At 38.1% G+C, this 15722-nt stretch overlaps 1 protein-coding gene across 1 annotated transcript in view; it reads left to right on the top strand.

Moving 5' to 3' along the window:
• Positions 1-202: 202 nt before the first annotated feature.
• Positions 203-15722, top strand: part of LOC120858839 (C-type lectin domain family 7 member A-like) — a 48035-nt gene continuing 32515 nt past the window's right edge. Inside the window, exon 1 of the mRNA XM_040235177.1 lies at positions 203-379. The gene's annotated coding sequence lies outside the window, so the exon portion shown is untranslated. The remainder of the gene's footprint in view (positions 380-15722) is intronic.

Raw genomic sequence — 15722 nt, 5'->3', positions numbered from 1 at the left:
TGCTTTGACCTAGATACATAATATTAGTTTTGTTTGAACACTGTTGCAATAAGACCTTTAATTTATATGTTGATTGCTTTCATCAGGTTTATCATTCCAATCCCCTTACTTTCATTTAATCACAGCTTCTTACTGCCAGTCGGCCACATTCTGGGTGTTGTGCTGTGGGCCAGTGATACCAAGGAGATACTGTGTTTTTGTTGCTGTTTATCACAAAGCCTTCTCCCTCTAGACTAAAATACATCCTCAGGAATGGAAGTTATGATCAAATACCTATTGCAGAGCATTTGAAACCTCAGAGGAGGTCAGTGTGGAAGGAGACTACAAGTAGTGGGGAAAATAACAGAAAATGAAAATGAGGAAGTGATCAGATAATGAGGTAAGTTTGAATGTTCATCCTAAATTCAAAAGGAAGTATTAGAAACTTTTAATGGAGAAGAGAAAGAACCCGGGCTCTTTGAGATTTAGCTGATTTCATGGCTTGAAGAGGGAAAAATTAAGTTTGGAGAAGGGATATATCTAATTGTTATCTGTGAATAAGGAAGCATTTAAGACAAAGTTTGTCAATATTCTGAAAAAGGCAAAAGTACAATGATGGTAAAGAGATTAGGGATGTGGAGTAGAGAGATGAATAAACAGAACACAGAAGATTTTTAGGGCACTGAAAACACGCTCTATGATATTATGATGGATATATGTTATTTTACATTTGTCCAAACTCATAGAATGTATTAATATAACACCAAAAGTGAACTCTTAGGTAAACTATGGACTGAGTCAAGGCAGTTTAATTGATTATAACAAGTGACAGCAAGTGTACCACTCTGGTAGGAGATGTTGATAATAGGGGAGGCTATCTATGCCTGTGTCAGGGTAGGGATTCCTTGAGAAATCTCTGTAACTCCGCCTTCAAGATTGCTGTGATCCACAGCCAGGCAACAAGAAGGTGGGACGAACTGAGAGAGGAGGACTGGCATACCTAACAGTATCATGTGTAAAACCAATGACTAGTGAGAACCTGCTGTATAACGCAGGGAGCTCAGCTTGGTGCTGTGACGACCTAGAGGTAGGGGGAGCAGGAGGGAGGGTGAAGAGGGAGGGGATATATGTATACTTACGGCTGATTCACCTTGTATAGCACAAACCAATACAACGTTGTAAAGCAATTATCCTCCAATTAAAAATAAATTTTAAACTAAAAAATGTTTTAGCATAAGAAGATTGCTGTGATCCAAGAAGTCTAAAAGAATAAAGTCTTTAAAAAATTCTTTTAAAGATAATGTAAAAAAAATAAATAAAGATAACGTACATAGAGGTCAGCTTGAAGGAACGATTAGGGGCAGTTTGTGCAAACTATTTGGGGCACTTTGAGCATTAATGATAGTAATATTATAATAGACAAACATATAAATCAATAAAATTGTTTTACAAGGTCATGTGTTCATAATGATAATTAAAAGAAAAGTTTGTCAGCACAGATAGTTGTAATCTGAAATAAGAACTCTAACAGATTATATTTCAGAAATGTATTTCAAAAAGTTAATAATTTCATTAAATGTGTAATATAGCTAAATGATTTTGAATATGTTTATATTTATATGTTTGTGAAGTATAGAGAGGTATTTGTTTTAACTGTGTAAGTAAAGATGGGAAAATATTGGAAATTATGTCAGCCCAGAAAAAGCAGAATCCAAACGAGGATGATCATACACAATAAGAAAGCAGAAAGAGGAAAAGAGAGTTTAATTTTGTGCTTTAAAATGATGATTTAACCACACGTTTTAAAAAGGGACTAACCTCAAGAGTTTGATTCCTCTTTTCCCAGGGCTTAGACTTTCTAAATGGCCCCCAAATTTAAATGTTACAAGAATGCATACACAATTTTTAACAGTGCTAACAGATAATAGCACTATATAAAAAGGATAGCATAATGCATAATTAAATGTTAGCTAAAATGAGACTTAAAACATGTACCATTTGTAATGGAAATATTAGGTTAAGAAATACAAAATCTATCTGAAAGGTGAGAATTCCAAATGTTTCATTTTTGTAATAAATTAAGTTTAAAACAAGAGCCAACTTAATGGCCTGCAGCTTGAATTCAGTCATGATGCGAAAGCAAACAATCTAAAAATCAGTTGTTTGACAAACTATTTTGCTTTTTTGGTCCATGGAGATTACTGAAAACTAGAAAAGTATTCAAGGATCTAATAATGTAACTATTGGACAGTTTAAGTACAGTTATAACCTTAGAGAAGTATAAAAATTATAGGAATAACACACGAAATGAAGTTTAAAAGCTACTGCTTTATTTTAAAATAGATTTAAGTACAAGAATAGCAATAGGTTTTGTAATAATTTTACTTGTATTTGCTTCTTGAGCTGTTCAAAAGAGTTAGACACTTTAACTGAAATTTAAAAATTTTATAGGACTTAATTTAAGTACTTAAGTAGAAATTAATGTTGAAATGTTTCAGTAGGTTTCAAATTGTCTTTATTAGTGAATAAATAAGCTGGGAGAGTCACAGATAAGCTGGGTGACTGACTCAGTTTCTTAGGAAGCTGCCTTCAAGGTGCGGGTCAGGGGTGGGGTCTCAGGTCAAGGCTTGACTAGGGAGCTCCCACCTCCAAGCTCACTCACATGGGTGTTGGCTGGTCTCAGGTTGGCTATTGACCGGAGACCCAAATTCTTTGCCATGTCGGTCTTTTCATAGGGCTATTTGCATCACAGGGGCTTCCCTCATAGCTTAGTTGGTAAAGAGTCTGCCTGCAATGCAGGAGACCTGGGTTTGATTCTTAGTTCGGAACGATCCCTTGGAGAAGGAAATGGCAACCCACTCCATTCTTGCCTGGAGAATTCCACCACCACCATTCACATCACAGCAGTTTACTTCCTATGGGGGTGGGGGAGAGACTGGAGAAAGAAAGAGAGATGGAAATGCATTGGCTCTCTTGGGAAGAGGATTCCAAAATGGTATGGATAGTAAGGGGTGGGGAATTGTGATTGGGGGCCACTGTAGAGGTTGCCTGTACTATGAGATATGCATTTGTGCATTTTATAAAATCAGGATGATTCAAATCACAAATATTAGTAAATTTTATTTTCCATTTGCAAAAGCCTTTGGTCACGTTTGCAGGGATCAGTTTGCTTTTGTGTATCCCTGTTAAACTATGACCTTGAGGTCATGCCTTGTGACTCATATCTGTCTTCAGCAGGCGATAGACTAGTCACCTTGTGAAGTTCTCCAGAAATTCAGGTCGAACAAGATGCATTAATAAGTATCATTTGAAAGATTGTAAGCTTTATTTTATATGGTTGCTGAGGATAATTAGAAATCCAAATAGCAAGAGCACTTTTTGAAAACCTCTAATAATCACCATAATTTTGCCGTTTCCAAAGGGGCTCCTCCACTTCTGCTTTTGTAATTTTGTACTATGGCCACCAGATGGCATCGTCGTACAAATCAAGTTCTGAAATTAAGCTGCTTCAATTTGAAAATGTCTTACTCATAAGAATAAAGAAATAAATACATTCTCATAAGCTGCTACTCAGAATGTTAGTAGACTAGCATTGCAAATATATTTGGCAAAATATATCTGTAGTATTAAAAATGCTAACACTTTTTGAACTAATGATTCCACTTTAGAGATCTGTCTTCAAAAAATAATACATATGAACAAGATACTACACAATTTGATTTTTAAAAAATCTCAGTATTATTTGACTTGCCAAGTACTAGGAAAATCTAGTATCCAACAATAGGAGAAAGGTTAAATATATATGATATTACCCTACAATTGAAAAATACAAAAATTTAAAAATTATATTTATGAATATTCAAAATGTAAGAAATGCTCCTGATATGTTAGTTGAAAAATCATAAAATAATTTGTAACTCCTCCTATGCACAAAATATACACAGAAAATATGGAAAGGAGACATATTAGCATAATTTTATAACGAGATTTTAAGTTTCTTTTTTCTTCATATTTTCCTTGTTGTTCCAATTTTCAGTAATGAGTAGCTGGAAATAGCATTGTATTTTTTAATAAGCAGAAATCAAGTGTGAGAACAAAGAAGGGAATAAAAATTTTTGTGTTAATCATAATTAAAAGTTCTGTCCTCTACTATGTTAAACCATAAAAATATTCACTTATCTAATGATTATCTAGTGTTTTTTATATGTCAGACATCACACTGGGTGATGGTTATACAAAAGAAAATAAGACACAGTTTTTACGGTCAACTTGGAGAGAGAGACACATAAACAGATACTGTATAAAGTACTGTGACAGGTGCAATGAATAAGACTATTAATGGTCTGATACATTTTCTTTTTTCATTTGTTAATCTCAACTCTCCCAGGTTTTTTTCCCCTACATTTCACGGAGCTTGCAGGATCCTAGTTCCCAGACCAGAGATGGACTGAACCCGGACCCTCTCAGTGAAAGTGCAGAGTCCTAAACCCTGGACCAGGAAATTCCCTCAGTTCTCCATTTTGGTCTCCAATATTGGATTTGTGACTGTGATTTACTGAACTACACACATATTTTTCATTAAGAATTTCCAAGAACAGCCATGACACACAAGTAAATAATATTTACATTATCTATCCAGTGGTTATGAGTACTGTTCTGTTGGCAAAGATATTATCTACCTGTGAGAAATGGATTGTTGCTGCTGTGATTAAGGTGGAGGAGGATATAGAACAGCTGCTATGAAAAACTTGCTTGTCTGAGGTTACCAGCATTTTGATTGTGAGGCTGAGATGAGTTTTAGTAACAGATTTTCAAAAGGTTTTCCCTCTTCTCTGGTTTAGCACAACAGAGTGTATGTATGAAGAAGGAAAACACGTGGGCAGCTCTTTTTGGAGAGGCATTACCCTTTTGAAAAAAAACCCCTGTATTTTGGGTTGCTTTTCTTCTCTTTAGAGGGATGTGACTGAATAAGTACGGACTAGCACTGGGGTGAGAAGTTCTGAGCCCCACAGGCCGCTAAGGTATGCTGGACTGTGGGCCTGAGGGTGTGTTAGGGAGATTGGGGTGGTGGGAGGGGGTGGGGGTGAGGGTGGGAAGGGGATCTTTCTCCCCAAGAATAACAGGAGGTCTGATCCATGGCCTTTCACTTGCTAAACATTTAAGATGCAGTACTGATGAGAGAGATATTGGACAATTGTTTTGAAGGTAGAATAGTGAAAGGAAATGCTCCCAACAAAGCACAAATTTCCTTATGTCCAATGGGAAAAAATGCACAACGTGAGTGTTGTGAGTTGAGTTTTATTTGGGCCAAATGAGAACTACAGCCCAGGAGACAGCATGTCAGATAGTTCTGAGAAACTGCTCCAAAGAAGTGAGGAGTAAGATCAGTATATATACACATATATATTAGTGAAGGGGGGGTTTGTGTAGTTAAGCACACATTTTGGCAGAGGTTTGCTACTAGTCACAAGAAGGTTGCTGCTAGTCAAGAGGAGCAGTCTCTCCTTTAATGATTTTAGTGCTTCTCTAGATATCAGAAGATGTAAAAAATTGGGCTCATAAACTCTTCTCCTAAAAATATCTAACTATGTGAAGGCCTGTTCTGCCAGTTTTTCTCAGAGCACAGAAGGCTCATTCCTGATCTCCACCTTGGACTCCTTTCAGAGTCTGTTCAAGGTCAGGACTGCAGGGGCCAGTGACTTCATCCTTGTGAGAACCGGATGGTAAACTACAATTTTTAGCTGGCACTAATTTAGGCTGCAAACGGTGCTGGAGCTTGGTGGTTCTCTCCTCACCCCACATCGTTCTCTAGAAACGCCCCGCCTGCCTACTTTTAGACCCCTGAACTAGCCACTTCCTCTCTCTTCACTCATTTCCCGACAGTGTGAGCTCATACTGGTCATCTGGAGGCAAAAATCTAGTCTGCCCAGTTTGTTCCTGTCTCTCATAATTAAATTTTGTGCATGATAGCTCTTGAATGTAAAAAGCAAAATGATTCTGTGGAAAGTCCAGTATTTTTGTTTTGGTTTTTGGAATTTCATGAAACATTTTCTGTTATTAACAGAAAAGTAGGATGAGAATGTACACATAATAATTCTCATTATGTTAATGTACACTTTATTCTTTATCTGTAAAAGCGAAAGTGAAGTGCAAGTGTAGGTCACTTAGTCATGACCAATTCTTTGTGACCCCATGGACTGTAGCCCACCAGGTTCCTCTGTCCATGGGATTTCTCAGACAGGAATACTGAAGTGGTTTGCCATTTTCTTCTCTAGAGGATCTTCCCAACTCAGGGATGGAACCTGGGTCCTCTGCATTGCAGGCAGATTCTTTTACCATCTGAGCCACAAGGGAGCTCTTTAAAAGTATATATAAATACTCTACATAAAGTCACATATATGCATTTGTGTGTGCTTTTGTGAGTCACTTAATGCTCCTACATCTGAGTGTCTTCATCAATAAAATGATGAAAACAATCTATTATCAAGTTTGTTGAGGAACAGATGAAGTGGCTTAAGTGGAACAGCAACACGTGGATTTTCTAAATGCTAGTTTGCTTCACTTAGTAAACAATAGACGATAGATGACAGCAAAAAGAATTGGCTCACACTTACTCATCTCTGAGCAAAGAAGAAAAACTACTCTAAAAACACAATAGGGGCTTCCCAGTGGCTCAGTGTTAAAGAATTCACCTGCCAATGTACTGGAATCCATTCTCAAGAGGCCAAATTTAAAGTGAGCCAGGGATTTAAAGGCAGATTTCAAATCAGTAATATTTAAAAGTTTTACCTATTGTTTCATTGTTTCTAGACCTTGCAGGAAAGTGAGGAAAGAGAGGAAGTACTTGTCAGGGTCACCCTGCCTTGCACAGTGAAATGTACATCACCCTGAGCCTTGCAGTGCTGTGAGCTCCTTGAGTTTGAGACTTCCTGTGTGGTTTTAGCTCAGATAGTGAGGTACCTCTAGCTACTTTTCTTCCTCTGCTGAGCTAGATATGTTGACAACCTCTCAGGAAGTCTTGGTCTATTTTTATATTTCATTTTTGTAGAGCATTTTGCTATGTCTTTTAGAATGTACTTTTAATTGTCCTCATGATGGAGGAGGGTCAGATTGAGACAGACAAACAGCAGGTGATCTAAAACTCACTTATGTGTTATTTAATTATCATTTGAATTTTACTATTGGTTCAAATACACTTTGATAAAGCGATGTCCAACGATGACATTCCCTGAGCTTTAGCTAATTCATCACCAAAGAAAGTGGGCTAAGAAGGGTGAGGTGCTGGTAGGAAATTAGGTGAGCATGAAAAATTGCAAACCTAAATTCACTAAGAGGAGAAGTCACCAGGATGTATCACTGAACAGTGAGTTCAGGGCTTCATGCCTATTTAGGCTGAATTGAATCTCTCTAGCATCATGCTTGATCTTGGTGTATTGCTATCAAGTGAGCAACAATGCTCTATTAGTCTGGACCTGGAGTTTGCCTTTTTCAGGTATCAAAACTTGAGATGAAGGCAAAAACATAGAGTTGCAATTCAGCCTGGTTGTTATTCTTTAAAAACATAATGGGAAATGGCATAAATGATTCAACATATTCCCTCCCATTTTGTATTTAGGTTAAGAAACACTTTTATCTTTAGGTACATCCTTACTTTTGAACTATGATTAACCTCTGGGTTATTCAACCTTTTGGTTTCTCATTTTTTTTTGTTTCTCCTACATATGGGCTTAAAGGGAAGGACTGTTAATAGCTGTGACTCATTTGCTTCCAATGTTAGTATCAGTGGATTTCAAACTTTAGCTTGCATCAGAATGATCTGGAGAATTTGTGAAAATACAGAATGTTGAGCTCCATCTCAAGAGTTTCTGATTCAGTGATTCTGGGGTGTGGCTATGGAATTTGCATTTTTAACAGTTCTTAGCTGATACAATGCTTCTGGTCCCAGGGATCGTGCTTAAGGACCTCTGCTCTTGTTTATTTTTAATTATTTCACAGTGGAAGTATTAATTATGATTTTGTTGTTGCGTAGTTGCTAAGTCCTATCCTACTCATTTGCAACCCATTAATTATGTTAACCAATGCCCTCTGAGTGCATCAGTCTGAGAATTCCTTTCTTGGAATTGCATTCTTAGACAAGAGAAATTGCTGTATATTTCTTCAGACAAGGTTCCAACTAGCATTTCCATTTCAAAGCTATGTCTTCTGATTGTTATTTCCCTGATAGAGTCTGCTCTCAGAATGAAAGTTTCTATATCTTCTCTCTTATTGAGGTTCATTCTTTTATTCTGTTGTAGAATTTTCCTTCTTCTCTTGTTCACATGGGAATTATTGTTAGAACTATTGTTAGTTGCTTAGTTGTGTCTGACTCTTTGCAACCCATGGACTGCAGCTGGCCAGGCTCCTTTGTCCATGGAATTCTCCAGACAAGAATATTGGAGTGAGTAGCCATTCTCTTCTCCAGGGGATCTTCCCAACCCAGGGACTGAACCCAGATTTTCTGCGTTAGCAGGCAGATTCTTTCCTGTCTGAGCCACCAGGGAACTTGTAAACAAGAATTTCAGTTCACTTCCATTTTGGTCAGGTGTCAGAATTATCCTTTCGTGATTCCAACCCCACACAAGGTATCCAAGTTTCCCACCTTCTCTTGAGGAGAGCTTAAAAGTGTTCAGAACTGTGAGTTGCCCAAAGAAATTAGATAGGTGGTAGGAAATGGATGCTCTCGGACAATTGGGTCATTTCTTACTTTCTGTCCCATTATGTTGAAAGGGTATCTTATTAGTTCCATTCCCATTTCATTTTGTGCTCTGCTTTCCTGCTTTTCCCTTCCACAGTGCTCAGGGGAAAATACCAAGCTCAACAAGTACCTCCACTTTAGATTCCTAGGGGACTTTGCAAAGTAGTGTCAGCTTTGTTCCAGGCTGGGCAAGAAAGAGTGCTTTTCAGGGTGAGTGAAAGGGAGGGAAAACTTGGAGGACTAGAAAACAACCCAAGTAATAGCCCTATAACTCTGTTTCTATATTTATATGTTCCCTCATATATATATTAATTCATTCATATATTCTTTTTTTTATGCAACAGACATGTATTGAGTTCTTAGTGCCTTTAATTAACACTGTTCACCAACATTTTGGAAATGGAGACCTGATTGAAATAAAAGAGGCATTTGTTTGGGGTTTGTTAGAACTGCAGTCTGGGAGACACAGATTCAAGAGGTACTTGAATCGTGTTCTGATGGACTACCAAATGCACAAAGCCTATAAAAGCAAAACTCCAAGGCCACAGTTAGCTACATAAGCTGTTTGTCAAGGATTATAATTTGAGCTCGCAAAGAGTAAGCGTGCTTGTTAAGCAAGGAATGGTTGGGGCCTGAAATGGTGGCGTGGTTACCAGGGGGGACCTTGAGACTTTAATGCTTCAGCTGGTGGATGTTGTTCTAAATATGCCTGATAGTGGCCTTGGGTTTGATGCAGTTTGGAGAAAATACAGGTTCTCAGAAGTGCAGAGTCATGTCTGAAACCACATCGTCAGTGGCTGCTGAGTCTATTTTTTATGCCTGAACTGTGATTACTCCATTATAATTTCCATTGATTGTCAGTACTAACCACCATTTTAAAAGAGATTAGTTCCCCTCTCTTGTACTATTTTCTATTTAAGTTGGAAAGGTGTGTATTTAACCATATGTTAAATGTGTATATTGCAAATAAGTATTTAAACATATACTATTTTAATATATGTGCTAAGTGTGTTTAACATATGTATGTTATGTTAGTGGCTCAGTCATGTCCAACTCTTGGGACCCCATGAACTATAGCCCACCAGGCTTCTCTTTCCATGGAATTCTCCAGGCAAGAATTCTCCTGGCAAGGAATGGGTTGCCAGTCCCTTCTCCAGGGCATCTTCCCCACCTGCAGATTGAACCCAGGTCTCCTGTATTGGAGGCAGATTCTTAACTGTCTGAGCCACCAGGGAAGCCCTACATATGTCATAGGTTTTTCTTTTACTCTCTAATCAAAGACGATAGAGAATTTATGATCCACGGTACAAACGCAGTTTTATTTGTAATCACCAAGAATTAAAATACATTTTTTTGCTTTAAAATTCTACATTTTATTGAACATATTTCTTTTTTCTTTTTTTTTTTTAATTTTATTTTTACTTTATTTTACTTTACAATACTGTATTGGTTTTGCCATACATTGACATGAATCCACCACGGGTGTATACAAGCTCCCAATCCTGAATCCTCCTCCCACCTCCCACCCCATATCATCTCTCTGGATCATCCCCATGCACCAGCCCCAAGCATGCTATATCCTGTATCGAACATAGACTGGCACTTTGTTTCTTACATGATAGTATACATGTTTCAATGCCATATTTCTACAGTTTCTTAACATTTAGCAGTTATTGTATGTACTTGTCTTCAGGGTCTACTTGATCACAAATATAACACTTGAATTTTTAAAAAAAGTTTGTTCAACATTCTTAAATGCATGACAGTATACAGTTAAAATATCTGGATTATAATTAAAATTATTAGAAATCAATACAGTGCATAAAATTACAAAGAAGAAAAAAAATCACTATCCATAATCACCTAAAGATTCTTTTAAATTCCCTTCTAGCTGTTACTTATTTTCCTGTTTAATTAAACTGACAATTTTTTTAAAAAAAATTATAGATTCTTTACAAAAAATTAACATTTCAGATAAATACAAAGAATAAAGCTTTAAAAATACAAAATATTAGAAATAATCATTATGAATACACAATTATAAACATATGACTGTAGGTACATTCCACATGGCTGATTGTCAATAGATAAAGAAAATTAATATTGAATTCTATAATCATAATTTCCAGATTTGTGTGGTATCAATTATTTATTTATGTCAATTTAAGATCACCATCAATTATTTCACATTAATTTTCTATGCATGATTTCCTTAATTTGATTCAAATTTTTGTTAAGGGAAACACAGTGACTCAGCAAAGTTGCCACTAATTTTTTTATTGTTTTATAAATATCTATATATAAAGGATATATGTACAGCCTACAATTCACTTACTAGAATGCCATCATTGAAAAGCCATCCAAAAATGCAATTATTTTAACAAAGTGTTTTTTTATCTTAGCAGAGGAATCCAATCATGCTAATCCAGAAATACATTTTTAAAGAAACTGAGCCAGTTGACTTAAAAAAGTCATCTTATATACTCTTCTGCTTAGAACATAGAAGGCCACATCAAAAAGTCATTCTCACTCTGGCAAGGAAAATCTAGATCATCTACAAAATTTTAACTTTATTTGAGCACATCAGAGTGACAAAGTTACAAAGTAAACAGTGCCAAAGAGGGACAAGCTCCCCTTCCCCCACAACTCCCACCTGAGGAAAGATAGAACTCATAAAGAGCTTTATCTGTGGCTGGGGAGAAACAGTGGCTGCTGTAAAAGTGGATGAGATAAAAATAGCAGATATTTTTAAAAACCCTTAATTTTTTTTTTTTTTTTAATTTGGCTGCACAGGGTCTTTGTTGTGGCATGCAAACTCTAGGTCAAGTCATGTGGAATCTAGTTCTCTGACCGGGGATTGAACCCAGGCTCCCTGCATAGAGAGCATGGAATCTTAGCCACTGGGCCACCAGGGAAGCCCCTTTAACAAACTCTATGTCTAGGCAAGGCTATGGTTTTTCCAGTGGTCATGTATGGATGTGAGAGTTGGACTGTGAAGAAGGCTGAGCACCGAAGAATTGATGCTTTTGAACTGTGGTGTTGGAGAAGACTCTTGAGAGTCCCTTGGACTGCAAGGAGATCCAGCCAGTCCATTCTGAAGGAGATCAGCCCTGGGATTTCTTTGGAAGGAATGATGCTAAAGCTCAAACTCCAGTTCTTTGGCTACTTCATGCAAAGAGTTGACTTATTGGAAAAGACTCTGATGCTGGGAGGGATTGGGGGCAGGAGGAGAAGGGGACGACAGAGGATGAGATGGCTGGATGGCATCACTGACTAGATGGATGTGAGTCTGAGTGAACTCCGGGAGATGGTGATGGACAGGGAGGCCTTGGCGTGCTGTGATTCATGGGGTCGCAAAGAGTCGGACACGACTGAGCGACTGAACTGAACTATAAAGAATGAATGTGGGCTATCTTGACAGTTTAGAATCCCAAGAACCCTAAACATAAAGGGAGTCCACTCTCTTTCACCGGGTCTTTTCAACAGACCTCCAGGGGGAGATCATGAGACAGACTGGGGCAGAGTAGGAGACGCAGGCGAGCTCCGTAGTGATGGAAAGGCATGAAACATCATCATTTCCCAGATCTTTTTCTCACATGAAGCAAAAATTTTGGGACACTGAGGGAGGGCCAGGAAACTCTCCTACTCCCAGGAATGGCTTGGGGAAAGAATAGAAGCAAAAACTTTCCTCCATTTTAGAAGAGGTAAGATAAGCCTCCCTGTTTCCCTCCTGGTCTCAGAAAATAAACTGATGCTGCTGCTGCTGCTGCTAAGTCGCTTCAGTCATGTTTGACTCTGTGTGACCCCATAGACGGCAGCCCACCAGGAGATGGCTAAAAGCAAAGTCTCTTTGTAGCTGATCAAAGGAAAGCCTTTGACTGTGTGGATCACAATAAACTGTGGAAAATTTTGAAAGAGATGGGAATACCAGACCACCTAACCTGCCTCTTGAGAAATCTGTATGCAGGTCAGGAAGCAACAGTTAGAACTGGACGTGGAAAAACAGACGGGTTCCAAATAGGAAAAGGAGTACGTCACGGCTGTATATTGTCACCCTGCTTATTTAACTTCTATGCAGAGTACATCATGAGAAACGCTGGGCTGAAGGAAGCACAAGTTGGAATCAAGATTGCTGGGAGAAATATCTATAACCTCAGATACGCAGATGACACCACCCTTATGGCAGAAAGTGAAGAAGAACTAAAGACCTTCTTGATGAAAATGAAAGAGAAGACTGAAAAAGTTGGCTTAAAGCTCAACATTCAGAAAACGAAGATCATGGCATCTGGTCCCATCACTTCATGGGAAATAGATGGGGAAACAGTAGAAACAGTGGCTGACTTTATTTTGGGGGTCTCCAAAATCACTGCAGATGGTGATTGCAGCCACGAAACTAAAAGATGCTTACTCCTTGGAAGGAAAGTTATGACCAACCTAGACAGCATATTAAAAAGCAGAGACATTACTTTGTCAACAAAGGTCCATCTAGTCAAGGCCAGGATTTTTCCAGTGGTCATGTATGGATGTGAGAGTTGCACTATAAAGAGAGCTGAATGCAGAAGAACTGATGCTTTTGAACTATGGTGTTGGAGAAGACTCTTGAGAGTCCTTTGGACTATGAGGAGATCCAACCAGTCCATCCTAAAGGAGATCAGTCCTGGGTATTCATTGGAAGGACTGATGTTGAATTGAAACTCCAATACTTTGGCCACCTGATGTGAAGAGCTGACTCACTGGAAAAGACCCTGATGCTGGGAAAGATTGAGGGCAGGAGGAGAACGGGACAACAGAGGATGAGATGACTGGATGGCATCACCGACTGAATGGATATGGGTTTTGGTGGTCTCCGGGAGTTGGTGATGAACAGGGAGGCCTGGCGTGCTGTGGTTCATGGCGTGGCATAGAGTTGAACACAACTGAGCAACTGAACTGAACTGAACTGAAAAGAAAGGAAACCATAATTGCTCCCACCACAAACCTTGCATGGTCACAAACAGCAGATTCTACTGCTCAAGGCGGAGCAGGCAACTCTTTCATCACTGGTCCTAGACAAAAAGTTGATGCTGCCAAGGAAAGACTAGAATAAAATTATCTTTAATCCTGAGAGAAAGGCAAGGAACTCTCTGGGACCAAGGATTCCACATACTGTATTTAAAACTGGGTTCTGCCAGGCCTACGGAAGAGAGGGAAACTCTTTCCTGACTAAAACCCGTACAGATACAAGAAAGAGCTTGGCTACGGAGGAGGAGAAGTAGAAATGCTGAGAAAGCCACAGTCCCGAGGCTAAGGCAGATGGCATCTGTCTGAGACTGATACTAGATCAAGAGAACTTTGAATTTCTACTGTCTCCCACGCTGTCATACTTGATGTTACAAGCTATAGAAGCTTACCACTGGGGGAGGGCAAGAGTTTGGAGAGAGACCCCCTTCAGATCTGCTGAGATTGTAGACTTGAATCAAAACACTCAGAACACATGTACACCTATGGCTGATTCATGTCAATGTATGGCAAAACCCAGTATAATATTGTAATTAGCCTCCAATTAAAATAAATAAATTAAAAAAAAAACACTCAGAAGAAAACTTCACCAAGGGTGAAGACCCCACAGTAAGCATTAGCTTGCAGCACCATATTGCTGAAAATTTGAAGTCTGCATGTAACAAAGATAACCTTAGAAACAATGAACTATAAACGAGCCCAAGGTCCCACACTATTAGTATTACAGAAGAGGTATCTTTTTTCTAGCCAAACATACAATGTTTGCCATTCAGTAAAAATTATTTGACACACATATGCAAAAAAGGGAGACAATGACCCATTGCCAAAAGTGAAAATGGTGGTGCTGGTGGTTTAGTTGGTAAGTCATGTCTGACTCTTGTGACTCCGTGTAGTCTGCCAGGCTCCTCTGTCCATGGGATTTTCCAGGCAAGAATACTGGAGTGGGCTGCCATTTCTTCTCCAGGGGATCTTCCCAATCCAGAAATCAAGCCCAATTTCCTGCATTGCAGGCAGGTTCTTTACTGACTGAGCTGCAAGGGAAGAAAACAGCTGAAATAAACTCAGGTGTGTTCAAGATGTTGGAATTAGCATCATGAAACTTTTTGAGAATAACTTTTAACCTGTCAAAATACTAGTGGAAACTTAGGAAAACATACATGAGTATATGGGAAAATTTTATCTGAGATGAAGATTATATAAAAAAAGAGTCAAATGGAAATATCAGATGGGAAAAACTGTATCAGAAATAAATCATTCCTTCCATGGGCTTGTCAGAAAACTGGACACATGAGAGAGAGAGGGAAAAAATCCTAGTAAACCTGAAGATAGATCAACAAAAATATCCCAAGTGAGTCACAAAGAATAAAAAGAGTGAAACTTGACAGGTCATCCAAGAGCTTTGAGACAGTAAGAATCATAGACTTCCCATCTGAAACTAAGCAAACTGGAAGCTGATAAAGTGACATTCTTTGTAGTACTGAAAGAAAATTTCATTAACTACTATAGGGATAAAGACACATATTACATAATGTTGAAGGGATCAGCATAATAAGATGCCTAAACATTCAAAGTGCATATATACCCAATAAAAGAATTTGAAAATACATAAAGTAAAAACTGATATAATTGAAAGGGGAAATAGACAAATCCTTAATTTCATTTGGACACTTTGACATAGTTCTATCAGCAATTATTCAGGATATTTAGGCAAAAAAAAAAAAAAAAGCAGTAAGGATTTAGAAAATCTGAAAAAGCACTTTGCAACCAAATTGCATGTCAGACGTATATAGAGCCCTCTACTCAACAATCGAAAAAGCATATTCTTTTCATGTGCCCGTGGAGCATGGGACATTGACCAGTATTCAGCACACACACAAAAAATATTTTAAAGAAAAAAATTACAGACCTATATCTGTCCTGGATAGATCAAAATTTCTTAACAAAATATTAGCAAATCCAATCCAGCAATATAAAAATTACAAACACATCATGAGATGGCTGGATGGCATCA

Source organism: Oryx dammah, unplaced genomic scaffold (assembly GCF_014754425.2).
Source record: "Oryx dammah isolate SB20612 unplaced genomic scaffold, SCBI_Odam_1.1 HiC_scaffold_29, whole genome shotgun sequence".
NCBI lineage: Eukaryota > Metazoa > Chordata > Mammalia > Artiodactyla > Bovidae > Oryx > Oryx dammah.
The sequence above is the reverse complement of the archived record's forward strand: the minus strand, read 5'-3'. Positions and strand labels throughout refer to the sequence as shown.